Below are 15,765 nucleotides of genomic sequence, written 5' to 3' on the forward strand. Positions count from 1 at the left end.
CTCTTGTTGCTGTGCTGTTTTCATCCCACTGGCTCTCACAAAGCAGAATTATACCTAAATTCCGGTGCCCCTCCATGGGACATGATTGCTCAGAGAGTGAGGAGCAGCCAAGGGGGCTCTCACAGCAGAAGCCCCGTGGCTGTGTCACTGTCCCTGCACCCTCTGGCCCCATACCCACCGCATGGTGGGACACCAGGAGCCTCTTCCCAGGACAATCAGTCTTCTTGTTCAGCAGGGCAAACATTCTGTTTCTCCCTCCTTCCTTCTGTTTCTCATTTTACCACACATAATTCCAAGGTTAATAATGATCATTAAGCACACTAAAGATCAATACCTTCCAAAAATCTCTGAAAAATGTTTTAATTCAAGGAATTGGAGGTTGCTGTTGGATCTTCTTACAGTTTTACAGCCTTGAATTTATTTGAGATGGTTTCAAGTCAAACCAGACACACTGACAGCAGAGAATGAAGGTCTGGGCAAACTCAATACATCAACTCTATCATCAAGTGGATTCACCAGTCTGCTCAGAACCAGGATAAGAAGTGTGGCTTGCACTTGTCAATTTTCCATTCTGTCTATCCAGTAAAAAGAAGAAAACCCCAAAGGTTTTGAGAAATCATCGCCTCGGGTCACTTAGGAATTTCCCATTTAGCCCAGCTGTGATGAACATCTCAGACTCTCCTGGTACCACAATTCATCCAGCCCAGCCTGCCAGTCCTGCCTGTGCCCAACGAATCCTGTGAGCACAAGGAGCTGCCTGGGCCACCCCCCAGCAGCACCCACCCATCCACCTCTGGGGGTTTGTTTGGGGTTTTGCAGGGATTTCTTCCTTCAAAAATTTTGCCTTGAAGAATGGGAGCAAGTGAAGAATAAGTGCATCTTGGACAGAGGTCTGGTAGAAGGCATCTGTATCTGCATGGGTAGCAATGCCTAACTACTGCCAGCTCAGAGCCAAGGAAGAGGTGGGATTGTTCTTCCCCTCTCCTGCTACTCAATCTGTCCCCCGTCAGTAGAATGTGCTTTTCTGCCATGGACCTGAAACAGAGCTGATTTACCCCAGCAACAGATCCTACCCTGTAAATGTTCAAAAATCTGTCTCATGGTTCTCCAGTCATGCAGATAATTTTGTTCTTAATTAAACAAATGCCACAATGACAGCTGGGAATTAGCAGCTGTAGTTTGACCAAGGAGGTATAATACCTCCTTTAATTAAAAGAAAAACTCTCAAAAGTTCCCTAATGAAATCTCCACTCCGATAAGATGGAGCAGCTACAAACCCAGAAAGCAAGACATAACAGGGAAGCACAGGGATTCGGTCAATGCAATTTTCTTGCAGGAAAATACTTCAATTTCCAAGAAAAGAAAAGAAGCCATGGAAGTTGCAAGAAGTCAGCTTTCCAATTGATTTTATCATGACTTTGTAGAGCATCATTCCCAAGTAATGACTAGGAAAATGTACAGCATCCCAATTACATTCAGGAGCACCAGACACCGGAGGTATCGAACTTAACTGTGACAGCTCAGAGTGTGTTAAACAATATCTTTTATTTCCTAAGGAGGTAGGCATCTACAGCAGAGGATATAAGACAGCCAGAGATTCAAATCTGTTTTTTTTTAATATTGGCTCTTTTGCCAGTCTCAGAGCTACTCAACGTATTTACATATTCTGACACACCAGACTTGCTCTCTTGATAGATAAAATATGCAAGTCTATTTAAAGACAGAGAATCTCTCCCTGCATATTTTCCTAAATAACATCAGATACATAAGAGACTCCCACTGGCATAAAATTTTCTCTTACTCATTTGACTCTTAACATTGCCCCCTGGACTCAGGCCTTAAAACACTCCCCACACTGGGCAAGGCACCAAGGGCTCTGTGTCACCCCTCCTAGAACAGCTCTCCACGGCCATGGTGCAGGGACAAAGCTGGAGCATCACACAGCTGCCAAAGCTGTGACTATTGGCCAGTGGCTCAGAAAAACAAGGGGGGCAGAAACCATTGGGAGCTTATGCAGAGTGGCCAAAGACACCAGTTACTGCAGAGCTGAGGCTGCTGACATCTGAAACAGGGTTTTTCTCAATTTTTTGCAGTCTTAGGAAATTATCATTTGCCTCCAGGTAATCATTTCACAACAAATTTGGAAGAGGATATGTACCATCTTTGATGTCTTGTGGACTCTGGGGTTTGCCATAGGGAGTAAATACACGAGAGCAGAAACTGGGTCAGGTCACCAAGGATAACTAAAAATAAGACAAATGTACAAGGACAAATCCAGAAAACTAGTGGGCACTAAACTAAGTAGAAATCCAGGATCCATCACCCATAACCAAGAGAAAGCCTGGGTGGTGTGGGAAGGGGTAAGTGCTCTGTCCAAAAGAGGGACAGCAGAGATGGGAGCCCATATGCCTCCAGGCAACCCAGGCTTGCTGAGCTTCTCCCTGCCCCACCAAGATGCTTGTCTGAGGCCATCCCTGAGCTGTGCTGGCAGTGGCATTCCCACAGAGATGCCAGGAACAGAGGTATTAGCCTGGCTGTGGTCAGCTCTGGGGCTGACCAAAGTACCAGGAGGGTGGAACTGATGGATTTTAATGAAATAATTGTTTTGCAGAAAACAGTCACTGCCGCAAATCATCTGTAAAAGATGATACTCAGCTGACACAAACTGACTCAGAGCTACAAACTTTGATGGAGCACCAAAAATCATTGCGAAAGTAGCTCCCTGCCCCATTGGGGTGGCAGATAACTCCGCGTGACAAACCAGGCAGTGATATCAATAACATATTGACTTTATAGGTGCTTCCAAGAACAGGAGCTACACAAGTTTCCAAAAGCAGGGACATACAGTCCTCTGCATATAATTACATATTAGCAATACCCAGGTTGTGCCTGGAAGAACCACTCTGTGTTGCAAAACCCATTCCTGGCTATGCAGAAGGCATTCTCATGCACAGACACCCTCGGTGCCCATCCTGCCTCACGTGTGCACAGTGACTTCCCACACCAGCCAGCTCCCTGAACCCAAGCTGTAAGCATCACACATGTTCCTGCCTCTTTAAAAAGCATTTGGAGACCTGGGGTAGCAAAGTGCTGTTTGCTATTTGAACTGCCTTTTGATCATCAAAGCACACGCTTAAGAACAGATCAGTAGGATTAGGGTATGGGCCAAACCAGAACTCCCCAGGGCACAGAACCCTCCATCCTTTTGTATCCCCACCAAAGGAAAGGGGAGGAAAAAAGAAACTGCTTGCAAGGCTGCTATGCTACAGCAAGGTCAGCTTTCCCCCTGCTATGATGAGAGGCTCCAGCTGTGACCCCAACACCACCGTGTTACTCAAAGCAGAACAGTCCCATTTATCAGGAATGTTTTTTCCTAAAGCAAACCATTCTGGTATTAGCCTTTTCCAACAAAAACCAAAGTCTGCACAGCAACAGCAACCAGCAGGGTAGAGCACTGGTCTGCACTTGACTGGCTGGGGCTTGCTGGCAAATATTCACTCAGATGAGGACTCCCAGGGATGCCTAGGATTCTGTGAGCACAAGGACACGGGCTCCCTGAAAGCCCATTGGGAACAACCAGTTTTCTCCAGAATTTCCTAGTTGGGCACACATAGCTACTCACTGGGGAGAGTGGGGTTGGTCCCTATCCCCACACTGGGGGACAGTGCCAAATGCACTGCAGCGTGCTACCAGAATTGGTATCACTGTCCAGCTGGAATTCGATAAACCAGCTTCTGTCCAAATCCCATCTTCCTTTTCTCCTTCTTTTGTTTATTTGTTTTATGTTTCTCCTGTTTGTTGCTTCAGAATAACCTACTTTTCCCGTCGGAGGAGCTGCTGATGTGCTCACCTCTCAGTGTTGTTTCCCTCCTTCCTTCCCATCAGAGCTGACTGAACCTGGGCCCAGGGGCTCAGCTTTTATCTTGTTTACTCATGCTGTGGTTGGCACAATGGGGCAGTGAGGTCTGGGGAGAATCTGCCCATTTTACTGGGCAAAAAGGTACTGATGTGAATAACTCGAGTTCCTCAGAGAAGCCGTAGCTGCCAGCACGGTGCTGGCAGCCCTGGCTCTCTGTCCCCGTGTGCCAGCAGGGCACAGCACTAGCAAGGCACCAGGAGTGTGTGCAGTGACAGAACTCCATCCCTGCTGCCCCTGTAGCCTGGCACAGGGCACCGTCAGCTGATGTAGGGAGCTGCTGCCACATTCCCTCCTGGCTGGCTCCAGTTCGGGAGAGGAGAGAGTTTTTCCGGCTAAAGTAGGCAGCAGCAGCAGGGCACAGACACCAGCAGGGGCTGCTTGGTGGGCAGGGACGCTGATGTGAGGGCAGGAACCAGCCTCCAGCCCTGGGGCAGCTCTGCAGGGATGGAGCAGCTTTACCACCACATTCATTACCCTTTGTGTTGCTGCAGTTTGCAATGGCACACACAAAACCACAGTGATGTATTATTTACGAGAAATAAATATTAATCAATATCAGTAAATACATATGCACACCTAAAGAGAGAATGGCAGTAGATGATGGCCACTGAGTGATGGTGAATGTACTTGCCCACAGGGACTGAGCAAACACCAAAAATATATAAACCAGACATACAAATATACTCCCTCCCTCTCTGGGGCTCAAATACCAGGTGTAAACACCCAGCTTTAATATCAGATACACAATAATGGTTTATAAAAACTGCAGTAGAATAAAGCCTTGTGATTCAGGGGCTGTGCAGGTAAGTGGGTTTTAGACTGCCCACCACCCAACAGGGATGGGGCTGAGGGGATGCTGCTGAACAGAGACCAGCAAACTGCCCCTGCAGCAGGACAGTCCGTCAGCTGGGTCTCACTGTCCAGGCACGGCACAGGGCTCCCCTGGCATAGCAGATTTACCAAGGGAAGGGGGAGAACCAAGCAAGCTGGAATCCTTAGAAAAGCTGGAAGTCAAAGAGGAATGAGGGCCCACAGCCGCAGCAGGAGCTGTCAGTAATCAGGATGTGCCACCATATATTTTAATAATTTCAGATTTCTCACATGTCTCTAGGGAGCCTCAGAGGGGTTTTCATGCTCTTCCCTCAGTTTTCAAACTTATGGCTGTTCTCATCAATAAAAGATCTGGTTTACACACTGTTGCAACTGCATAATGAAAACCAGGTGCAGCTATGTAATATTTCTCTTTAATTACTATTTGTGGCATGAAAAAGAAGAATTAATCATTGTACACTGTTAGAACAGGATGAACCACCTACTAATCACAAATTTGATTTTCATTCAGGTGATGCTGCACAACATTCTATTAGTCCAAGTAAATATCAACACTAGTCTTAATTATTTCTTTGGTCCTTCTCCCTGCATGAAACATCTACCTGATGGGAACAGATACACATAAGTTAAAGAGTTACAGCTCTTTCCTCTCACACACCTGGTCCAGAGACATGAAACACTTTCTCTCCACACCCTTAGAATGAAAGAGATGTCCTTGTTTCCCCTTCCAGCTATTTTCTCTAGCATCAAATTTGTTTTTATGACTTATGGGTGAAAAGTGTGAATTCAAGGAAAATGTAGTCTTCCATCATTTATTCATACTATCCTTCAAAGCCAACCCACTCAAGGATCCACAATCATTTCTTTATTTTGACTGTGGGCACACACGAACAAATGTGTCAGTTAGGTGTTAGCCCTGCTACAGTACTTCCTGATGGTCAATTTTTAATTCCTGGCAGGGGTCTGATGTCCAAATCTGACTGAAAAACAAGAAATTCACAGAAATGCCTATCCACAAAGGAGTTGTGTTAGCACTTACTGAATGCCATTTTGTGATGAGATGCGCAGAAGGCTCCAGCACTCCTAAATTATGCATGGCTGTGCATTCAGCAGATCCTTTGCTTTATTTGCAAGTCTCACTTGCCAGAGCACTCCAGGGAAGGAGGAGAGGCTCCTGTCAGAATGAATACAGTCAACCAGAGAAAGAGAATTCCACCAATTAACTGATCGGGTTTCTTTATTCTGGTGTTTTTCCTCTCTGCCTCTCCTCAGCCCCGTTCCAGCAGCCCTCCAGGACAGCAGGGCAGGGAGCAGCGGCTCCGCTCGCAGCCCGATGGGAGCGCTGCGCCCAGGGCTGTGCCTGTGGCTGTGCCTGCCCCTGTGCCCTCCGGGCTGCCACAGGACCGAGGGCTGTCCCTGTGTCTGTCCCCTCTCCGGGCTGGCAGGGACCGAGGGCTGTCCCTGCCCCTGTGCCCTCCGGGCTGGCACGGGACCGAGGGCTGTGCCTGTGTCTGTCCCTGTCCCCTCCCCGGGCTGGCAGGGACCGAGGGCTGTGCCTGTCCCTGTCCCTGTCCCCTCTCCGGGCTGGCAGGGACCGAGGGCTGTCCCTGCCCCTGTGTCTGTCCCCTCCCCGGGCTGCCACAGGACCGAGGGCTGTTCCTTGGGTTTCCTTTCCGGTCCAACACAGGGACACACCACGTTGTGCCCTCAGCCCAGCTCTGGGCAGCACTGGCGTGGGGCAGGAGCAGGCACAGGACTGCCTCATGCTCCCTTGAGTTATCACTTCCCCATCTATTACCGCTCCCACTTCCCAGCTGCTCTGCCTCCCTTGAGGCCACAGCCCCTTCGAAGCAGGGATTGTCCAGAGAAGCTGTGTGCTCCCTGGGCTTGGCCAGGAAAGAGCCTGCTCTGGGTTCACTGGGAGGTTTTCTCTGCCAGTCCCACATCCCAGCCCCATCTCTTGGTCAGTCCTACAGGACTTGCTGTTCTCAGTCTCCTACTCCCACACAAGTACCAGGACCCCAGTTTCTCAGCAGCCTTTAGCGGATCCTGATGTGCTGCTACTTTGATGTGAACTTAATTAACCTCAAATGGACATTCCTGGGGTTTCCTACCTCCCACAAGGCTACTGGGACTCCCAAGCTCATCTCATGCTGAGTGCAGCAATTCACCAGCCCTGAATTCCTTCCCCAGAGTTATTCTCCTGCTTTTCAGCCAAGTCTTCCACTCGGACCTGTCCATCCCAGCCCAGGGGGCAGGCAGCCCAGAGATGAAGCCAGTTTGGATCCACTGCAGCTGTGGCTCATCACAGCTGACTGAGATGAATGCCCGTGTCCCTGCAGCCTCCTGAGTACCCATGGCAGCTCTGACCAGATAAGATGCTTGTACAGGACACGTTACAGCATGTCCTGGCAGCCCTGCCAGCTCTGCACTGGCAATCAGGAGACTGAGCTGAAAACAATTAAAAATGGAATGGCACAGCTCTCTTACCTGGGAATTAACCCAGAAAGGAGATTAGAATAAGGCTGTGGGAAAAAGCATGAGGTAGTTTACAGCTACAGTGTTCTCCATCTGAGCCAAGCATGCAAAGAATGATAATCCTCAGCCATGTTTCTCCTGCTGTCATAAACACTGTTTTCTTTGGTGGACTCGGAGATTTTAGTTTTGCTTTTTCTTGTTTTTCTTTTAAAACCAAGCACACACATGGTCTGCACTGCATGGGACCAGCGAGTCCACAACATCCATCCTACCTACATGCCACCATGGCTAAGCTGGAAACAAGTGACCCAGCTTCAGACTCAGGAGCTGCACCTGCACAACACAGCTGTGTGGACATAGATGGAAGAAGGGAAAACCACTGGCTTGTTCTTTGCCATTGCTGCTTTCCTTTGCCTCAATTCCTAATACAGATTTTTTTATCTGAGGAACTCTAAGAAATACCAATAGAGCAGGGGAAACACCAGCACTCACATTGATGGTCTGAATCATAGTACAGATTAATTGTGGCTCTCTAGTCCTGGGAGCCACAACCATGAATTCATAATCATCACAGACAACTGCTGAACACAACAGCTGCTCAGGCTCCCCATTACATGTATTTATAGTGGTGGCAATCCAGAAAACAGACACTGCTTTACAGAGAGAGTTAAAAAGTGATGCCATTTGCAACACACACACGCACATTAAACAACCATAATGCTCCCCCCTGCACCGCACAGCATTGTAATAGATGTTGGCATTATGTCAGGAAAAGCAGTTTCCTGGATTCAGCCACATTAATGTTCACCCTAATGAACTCTCTGGAGGAGCTGTCATAAATGACAGAATATCATAAAAGAGCTTTGCCGCCAATAGAGGCCAGGGAGAGCACAGACCCTGATTACATGCACGAGATGAACTCAGAGCTGTGATGTTCTTGAGGCAAGGCAGTGATATTTCTGCTTTATCAGTTATTCATTGGGCTAAGTTTGGTGCTTTTATCTCTGAAGGTGCATTTGAAGTAGGATTCATGGAAAAGAACTTGAAATATTTCCTACAGAGTTATTAAAGATAATAATTGAAATCATCATTTTGCCTGATAAAGCCAATGGCTAAAATTATTCAGGCTTTTAAAAATCAGATAATAAACTAAGTTTCTTCCTACTGGTAATCAGCTCATTTCATTGCAAAGGTGGTCTTAAAAAAATTCAGCTTTGTTAATGCCAATCTTGTCAGAGGTTATTCAGTGGTGAGTAGGTGCTTTGTTTGTTTTTCATTATTTTGGCTTTGGCTTGTTTTGTTTAGGGTTTTTAAAATTGTATAGATACTAGGGAAGAGGAAGGGAGATGAGACTACATGGAATAGTTCTTTCTGCTCAGCTGCTACTTTTAACCCACACTGAAAAGTTCAGTCACCTGAAAGCATTTACCCTAAAATACTCACAGGCCTTGGAGCTGGGACCATTTCTGGGCAAACAGTCTACAGCCTGACCTACCCGACAAGGAGAAATTCCTCTCCACCAGCACATTTTTCAATGTAGTCTTAGACATCCACAATCCAACCAGAGCTCTGACTGCCACCCTCTCTGCAGTGACATCCAACCAACAGAGAACTTAATTCAGTAACAGCCAACAAATGCAATAACTCACTGACACTCACAGACTATTGTCTGCTTCGCTTTGGGAATTCAGGTGTATGCCTTCCCATCTACAGTGCATGTCATCTGAGGATAGCAGCATTTCTCCAATGATTGCACCTCGAACAGACCTTTTCCTTTCTGTTTGGTTTCATTCCCTTTTCACTGCCTCATTTGGGCTCCTTTCACTATTTCCTGCCTCCATCCCTCTTCATGCTACAGGTGATCAGAAATGGAGTACAAAGGATTTCATGTCACACAGTCACAGCAAAAATAATGGAACAACTCTGGAATTAGATCAAAACAGCCCCATCATTTCTTTTGGCAAAGAGTGATTTTATACAAATTGCAACTGCAGCCTCATTTCCAGAGAAACAGATGCTCAAGGTCTGGATAAAAACTCCAGCCCCCATGCCACAACCCTCTCCTGCCGTGGAGCAGGATGGAGCCCACACAACCAGGTCCAGGCAAGAGTGGCCTGACACAGAATAACTTCTCCATCCTTTCCAAGACCAGCAAGGGGCAAGACACCAAGTGTGCTGCGCTTCACAACCCCCCCAGAGCCAGTAACAGCCCTCTGCACCCAACACCTGCTGGGATAAATTAAATCCATCCTCTGCACAGCATGGTGCCAGCAAGGCAGGCAAAGCCAGGTGCAATTCCCACTTTTCTTCCTGGGCTCTGCTTTTCAGGAGAGCAAACACTGCTGCATTTTTGCAGCCCATCCCCTTTGCTTTTTTCTCTAACCCCTTCAAAGTGGGACCAATAGGAGCTAATAGAGCCTCCTGCAAGATTAAAGCAATTTAGCAAGTCGAAGGTGTCCTCATTTAATAATCTCTGGATCTCTATCACCCTGACAGCATGTCTTCATCAAGCCATTACAGTCTGAAAAGAAGCGGGGACATGAGATAGGGAGGCCTGTCACAGTCACTGGTGAGCTGGCTCCACAACTTACCTGTCAGCTGCAATCAGGCATCCACAGATTGCTGCTCTGCTGCAGACCTGAAAAAAAAGAAAAAAAAAAAAAATCAATCACCATCATCCTGATGTGATAAAATCCTCAGTGCTCCAGACATGCCAGGTAATTGATCACCTCCTCATAACATACATCACTCCCTTGCTCTTCATCAGAAATAAACCCACCAAAAATTGAAATACAGAATGCAGCTCTGCCTCTGTGGAGCAATCCCAATCCTTTTGCCCCAAATCCCTTAACACTAACTGTTACAAAGCTGCCCACCCCAAAGAGTCAAGCGTGCTTCAGTCATAAAAAAAATAAACTGGGGTGATAACATAGTCATTAAAGTATGACTTCTCCCAGGGTTAAGAGCAAGAAAGCTCTGGAGTTCAGAGCTGAGTCTTTTAGGAGTCCTCAGAAGAGCTTTAGGGCGATGATGGCCCCCCCTTCACCAGCCAGATTCCACTTACCCAGATCCCTTGTGCAGTCTCAGCCTGCTACAGAACCTGAGGGCAGATGGAGACCAGGTAAGAGGGGGAGTCACCCCCTGCATTTATGCACCCACTGATCCCTCCCCTCCGGGCGTGCCTCCCTGAGCCACCGAGGGGCGGACAGCTGGGCAGGATGACCCAGCCCATTCCAGGGCTTGGGCCTGGCCCTCAGAGGCTTCCCACACTTCTGTGGTGCCGAGGGGGTCCAGGCACCAGCACCAGCACTTGGCTCTGCTGGGGCTGAGGGTGCCTAGGAAGGGACCCCGAGGGGGGACAGGCACTTCCATTTGCACAGGAACTTCCATTTCTTTGGACTTCATGAACAGCACAAATACAAATGTAGGCAAAGAAATTAAATGTTGTCTTGCTTTCCTTGAGGCTTATTCCTGGAAAACAAGCCAGTTCCTTTAAAAATGGTCCCAAATCCCTGTATTTCCAGCTTTTTCTCACTGCTTGAACAAATACCATGCTCCCAGTGTACCCTCCCATCTGTTAAATTCATGCAAAAATGTTGGGTCTCTTTTTATTTACCATCTTAATTAATTGCCCTGAAGCTTACCTTTCCCTTCTTACCTTTTGCTTGTTTATCAGCTCATTTTTGCAACATTTGCTAATTACTGCAGACACTTTCATTTAAGGAGGATTTGCTCCTTTCCTGCCAATCTCTTCTTTCCATTTGACCCTGCAGCAACTTTGCCCATCAAAGTAAACTTAAGCTGCCTGGTTTGCATATGGAAGAATAAGGACAGTAAGCAGAAAACAAATGGGCACTGCTGCAATGTGTAGTGTTTATGAAGCAAGCTCCCCAGCTCTGCCCTAGTGAAGGGAGGGGTATTCAGTTAGAGGAGAGCAAACAGAGCACTCCCTCCTCCATCCCCTACCCCAGTGGCTTGGCTGGGGACACAATTGCATAAAGCAGCAGAGATGGAAGCTGAGCACTGTTTATGTAAAGCAGCAGATGGTGACATTACATAATCTGAAATGTTATATATGTGTGTATATATATATATATAAATTTCAGTGAGGCAATAGGACATTACATTGCAGGGACAATGTGTATGGCTGGTTGTGGGGTGGGTCTATAAACCATCTGACAAGTTGAACATGTTTTTGGCTGCTATGTCTCAAGATCAAAAAATTTAGGTGCAGATTTCCATCTCAAATCTTCTCCCAGAAGAAGGAAAAAGGAAATGCTAAAAGTCATAAAAGACAAAGTAAGAAATTATCACTACGAAAGCAGCAGCGTAAATAACCAAACATGTAAACAAACGTGGAATTCCAGGTATGTGCTACATGCTGCATCCTTGCAAAGTCTGGCCCAAACCCCTTTCCTGCAGAAGCCAGCACCTGCTGATACCACCACAGATGTGGGGTACGGGTTGTTTGGACCGCAGGGCTGCGTGTCCCGGGCTGTCCTGTGCTGGTGCCAGCGAGCGCAGCACCACGGACCCCCGAGGCCACGCAGCACCCTATGCCACAAGCTCCCAGACTGATGGAGTGACAAGATTGCGTGGATGAATCCCAGGTGTCCATCCTGAAATGGCCATGGAGCTCAGGGCTCCCAGATGCACACAAGTGACAGCGCCTGTACAGGGGAATGCTACACGTCCTGTGATGGGGACTGGCCACTTTGGCAGAGAACACAGGCATTGCCCTTGCAAGGTGGTGCTGGGCTTGAAATGGCCATTGGCCTTTAAATGCAGAAAGAGCAGCAGGCATTGACTGCACATTAATTTAAAATGTAATTTTTATCCTCCGCCTGAGACTCACGTGGGATTTATACTATTAAATATTAAATACCAAGACCTTTATGCAATGAGGAAGCTTTACTGAATAAAATTACATTAAACAATGAAATCAGAAGCTTTGCAAATACTAACCATGAAACAAGTTCCAAAAAACAGGGTGAGGACCCAGAGGGGATGTGTCCTTCAGCCAGTGATCCCCAATGAGCTCCTGGGGCTTGTGGCCACTGGCTTGCACCTGAACAAGGGCCTCTGTCTTACAGCTGCACTGTGCTAGTGTCTGCACCCTCCTGAGGGCAACGCTTGCACATCAAAACAGGGCTTTGAAGGGTAGCTCAACTCCCAATTTGTGAGAAATACAACAGCAAATTATAATTATCTTTTGTTTTCTTTTTCCTTACATTGCACTTCAGGGAATTATTTGAATATTCTGCATGAGAATTATGATTACTTTGTCAAGATGGGCTGTTGGAGTGATATGGAGCTGATTTCATTCCATGTCCAGGTGGGAAGAGAAACACTTCTGTAGCAATTGCCAAAACCGACCTCTAACTAACACTGGTACCACTGAACCTCAATTATGTAGGATCTGCAAATAAACAACCACGCTACAGTCCCAAATGTAACAACTATTCAGTAATCTGTTTTACTCTTAGATTGTTTCAGGATTTAAAACAATGGGAAATAAGTTACTATCCCACCTCACAGCCTGGCTGACACCCAAGTGTTAACACAGGTCTGGGTCATACCTGCTCTGTGAGCCTTGATTTCAGGAAACCTGCTTAAATGTCATCTGGATACTACTTAGCATAAGCACAGGTTAAGGACCTGCTCCATGTGAGGCACTTCTCTGAAGTTTCTGTGTTTAAATGTCTTCCTCACCCAAAATATTTGAGTCTTCTCTCACATGAGGTCATTTGTCAGCAAGTATCCAGAGCTTGAACTGGGAGAGGTAACAACATCTTGTTATTAGAGCAGAGAGACTGGTCCTCTTTTCAACCAATTCACTGAGGTTTTCTAAGTGGAGAGAGGAGAGAGGGAAGCTCTTTGTTAAAATGCTCATCTTGCAAAAATAGAACAGGTAGAAAACACTATTTCCCAAGTTCTCAAAATGGACTTGATGTTGAGATTGAGATTTTTAGAACAGAAGACTAATGTTGAAAAGTAATTGGAAACCTGTTTGAACTGCTTTAAAAAGATTGTCTTTGGGGAAACATCCATTTAAGGGGAAATAAAGAAGCGTAAGGGCCTGGAGGCAAAGCAACCTTCAATAAAGTGCATGGCTTGCTTCTGCAGCCCAGGGAGTGAGCGTTCCAGGGCGAGCAGCCCCAGCTCAGCTGTGTGCTCCCCTGGCCAAAACACTCTGTCCACCACTGCTGCTGGGAAAAAACCCCAGAGAATCCAGGCAGCAGGAGCACAGATACCACAGAACAATGTAAATACAGACATTAGTATAATTTCTGTCAGAACAGATAACTGAAGGAATTTCTGCTGTTCCATTTGCAGTTCCAAATTCAACCTATGCCACAAGAAGATTTCCAAACATTAAGCATGTTTCCCATGTGCTGTGGAAGGACTCTGTGTACCTTTGAAATTAGCTATCTCCACTATTTCTCTTGCTTCTGCTTATAGTCCAGCAACCTGCCAGGGACAGAGCCAGCCAAAATAGCAATAAAAATAATTCCCAAGGTCAGGGGAGTGCATCACGCTTGGGGCATTAAAAATCTCAGCTTTTCTCTAAGCTGCGTTGATAATCAGCACCAGAGACAGCAGGGAGGACTTTCCACAGGGGTGTTATGCTGCTTGGTGTCCATATGGCTCAGTGATATTTTGCTCGATTTTATTTCATGGTTGGAGAGATCAGAATTTTCCTTGAAGAGCTGGCAGACAGAGCAGACAAAATTCCCAGGGTATTTTCCTGTTCCAGCAGCAAACTGCGAGCAGAAGAGTCCCTCCCGGGCTCTCATGTATGCGAGAGCTCTGGAGCAGCAGTGGCACGCCAGGACACAGAATTGTGCAGGAGCTGAGGACAATTCCTGCAGAAGTGCTGGCTGGCACTCACCTCCTGTCCTGCTCAAGAGGGGGAGTGGCACAGGGGCAGGGGGAACAGGCACTGCTACCCAGTGCCAGGTCACTGGGTGACTGTGCCCATCCCTCTGCCTCGGCATCCACCTGGGATAGCACTTCCAAATGCACCCAAACCTGTTAAACCTGGGAGAAGCCAGAAAAGTCAGTGTGGTCTGGGAAGCTTTAGGAAAAGATATAAAGGTAATTATTGCCATCTCAATAATGATAACTTCACACTACTGCAATTATTCTTCTACCAATATTTTGATGTTTTCACTTACAGTCATTACTAATGACTTATTCCTGTTCCCAGACACCAACCAGAGCCACCATTAGTAATATTCTGACCACAGGCAGGTGTAATAAAATCGATCAAGGTGTTGACACTTAAAGATACAAGTAAAGGAACATGATAAACTGCCAAGAACTGTGAGCAAGAAAAAAAATGTTCTTTCTTTGTGAAATAGCACCTGGCAAGGGTGAGTCTTTTGACTTTGCTTTGTGTAGACAACAGCTTTCACATTACTCAGGTATTCCATTTGGCCTCTCAGAGCAGAACGGGCAGGCAAAATGGCCCTCATGCCCTTGGACACAGGGCGTCCCTGCTCTGGGCATTGCTGGATGTGGGGGACACAAGGGAGGTCCATCATCATTTGTGCCACCCTCTCACAAACTGGAAATGAATCCACGTGTGTGCAACTCCTGGCAAACACCTCTGCACATTTCCCTCCTGCCCCATTTATATTCCAGTTTAAACTAAACATAAACATGTGTGTTACATGCCAACAAGATCATTGTGTGGACACACAAGGAAAAGGTGGCAGTAGGCTGAGAACATCAGACTGTGCAGCTTGGCTTACCCTGAGCACAAGGATCATCCCTGAACTGAGGAGGGGATGCTCTCCTGGTCCTTTTGCTGTTTTACACAAAGCTGCCACTTCTTCCTGCAGCCCCAGGTGTGTGATGTGCAAAAAGGAAAATTAGGAAGATGCTGTTGCTGACTAACTGGCAAACCACTGAGGCAAATTCCCTGGAAAAGTGAAGAATTCTAAAGGGCAGTGCAAAATAATGGATTGCTCCAACAAAGGTGGTTTGACAGCAGCTGCACGAATTGTATTCAATGAGAGAAAAAACACAGCAGGGCCTAAACAAGAGTGTTGACCATGAAGTAGACTTTCCTGGAACTGAAGTGAAAGGCTAATTCATCAAGCTGTAATGAGAACCTCATTGTCATTCATCTTTTATGTGAACATTTGCAGGCAAGAGCCTGGATGTCAGGGGAAAGCCCTGTAATTAATTTATCTCTCTTGTGTAAAAGGTAACGGATCTGAACAATAGGTTCTGTCCCAGCACAGCTGCCTCAAATAAAAATCAACGTGATTATTTAGGTATTATTTCTACTTCCATCAAAGGAAAACTAAATAGCTGCAGAAAAACTGGAACCATGAAAAATGCACTGTTTGACAGAAAAGGTGCAGAAGACCACTTCCAAAAATCATGTTGGCAAGAACAACCCAAACCCTCAGCAGGGAGGGCTGAAAAGAAGTATCATTTGCTTGCAAAGAGAGAATTTTATACCTGTCTGAAGTTACTGAATTAGGATTAAGGACAAATAATGGAGGCAACAATCAAAGTTATTT

General features: G+C 46.6%; 1 long non-coding RNA gene across 3 annotated transcripts in view; it reads right to left on the bottom strand.

Annotated features, from left to right (window-relative positions):
* Positions 1–10,606, bottom strand: part of LOC135455643 (uncharacterized) — a 40,409-nt gene extending 29,803 nt beyond the window's left edge. For 2 of the 3 annotated variants that reach the window (XR_010442364.1, XR_010442362.1), the window contains exons 1-2: positions 10,293–10,606; positions 9,820–9,866 (exon numbers count right to left, since the gene is read on the bottom strand). This is a non-coding gene — a long non-coding RNA (uncharacterized LOC135455643). Of the gene's footprint in view, positions 1–5,789; positions 5,925–9,819; positions 9,867–10,292 lie in introns of all 3 variants that reach the window. The other variant, XR_010442363.1, reaches the window with a different exon arrangement.
* Between the last annotated feature and the right edge of the window lie 5,159 nt (positions 10,607–15,765).

This window comes from Zonotrichia leucophrys, chromosome 19, assembly GCF_028769735.1.
Source record: "Zonotrichia leucophrys gambelii isolate GWCS_2022_RI chromosome 19, RI_Zleu_2.0, whole genome shotgun sequence".
In the NCBI taxonomy this organism is placed as follows: Eukaryota; Metazoa; Chordata; class Aves; order Passeriformes; family Passerellidae; genus Zonotrichia; species Zonotrichia leucophrys.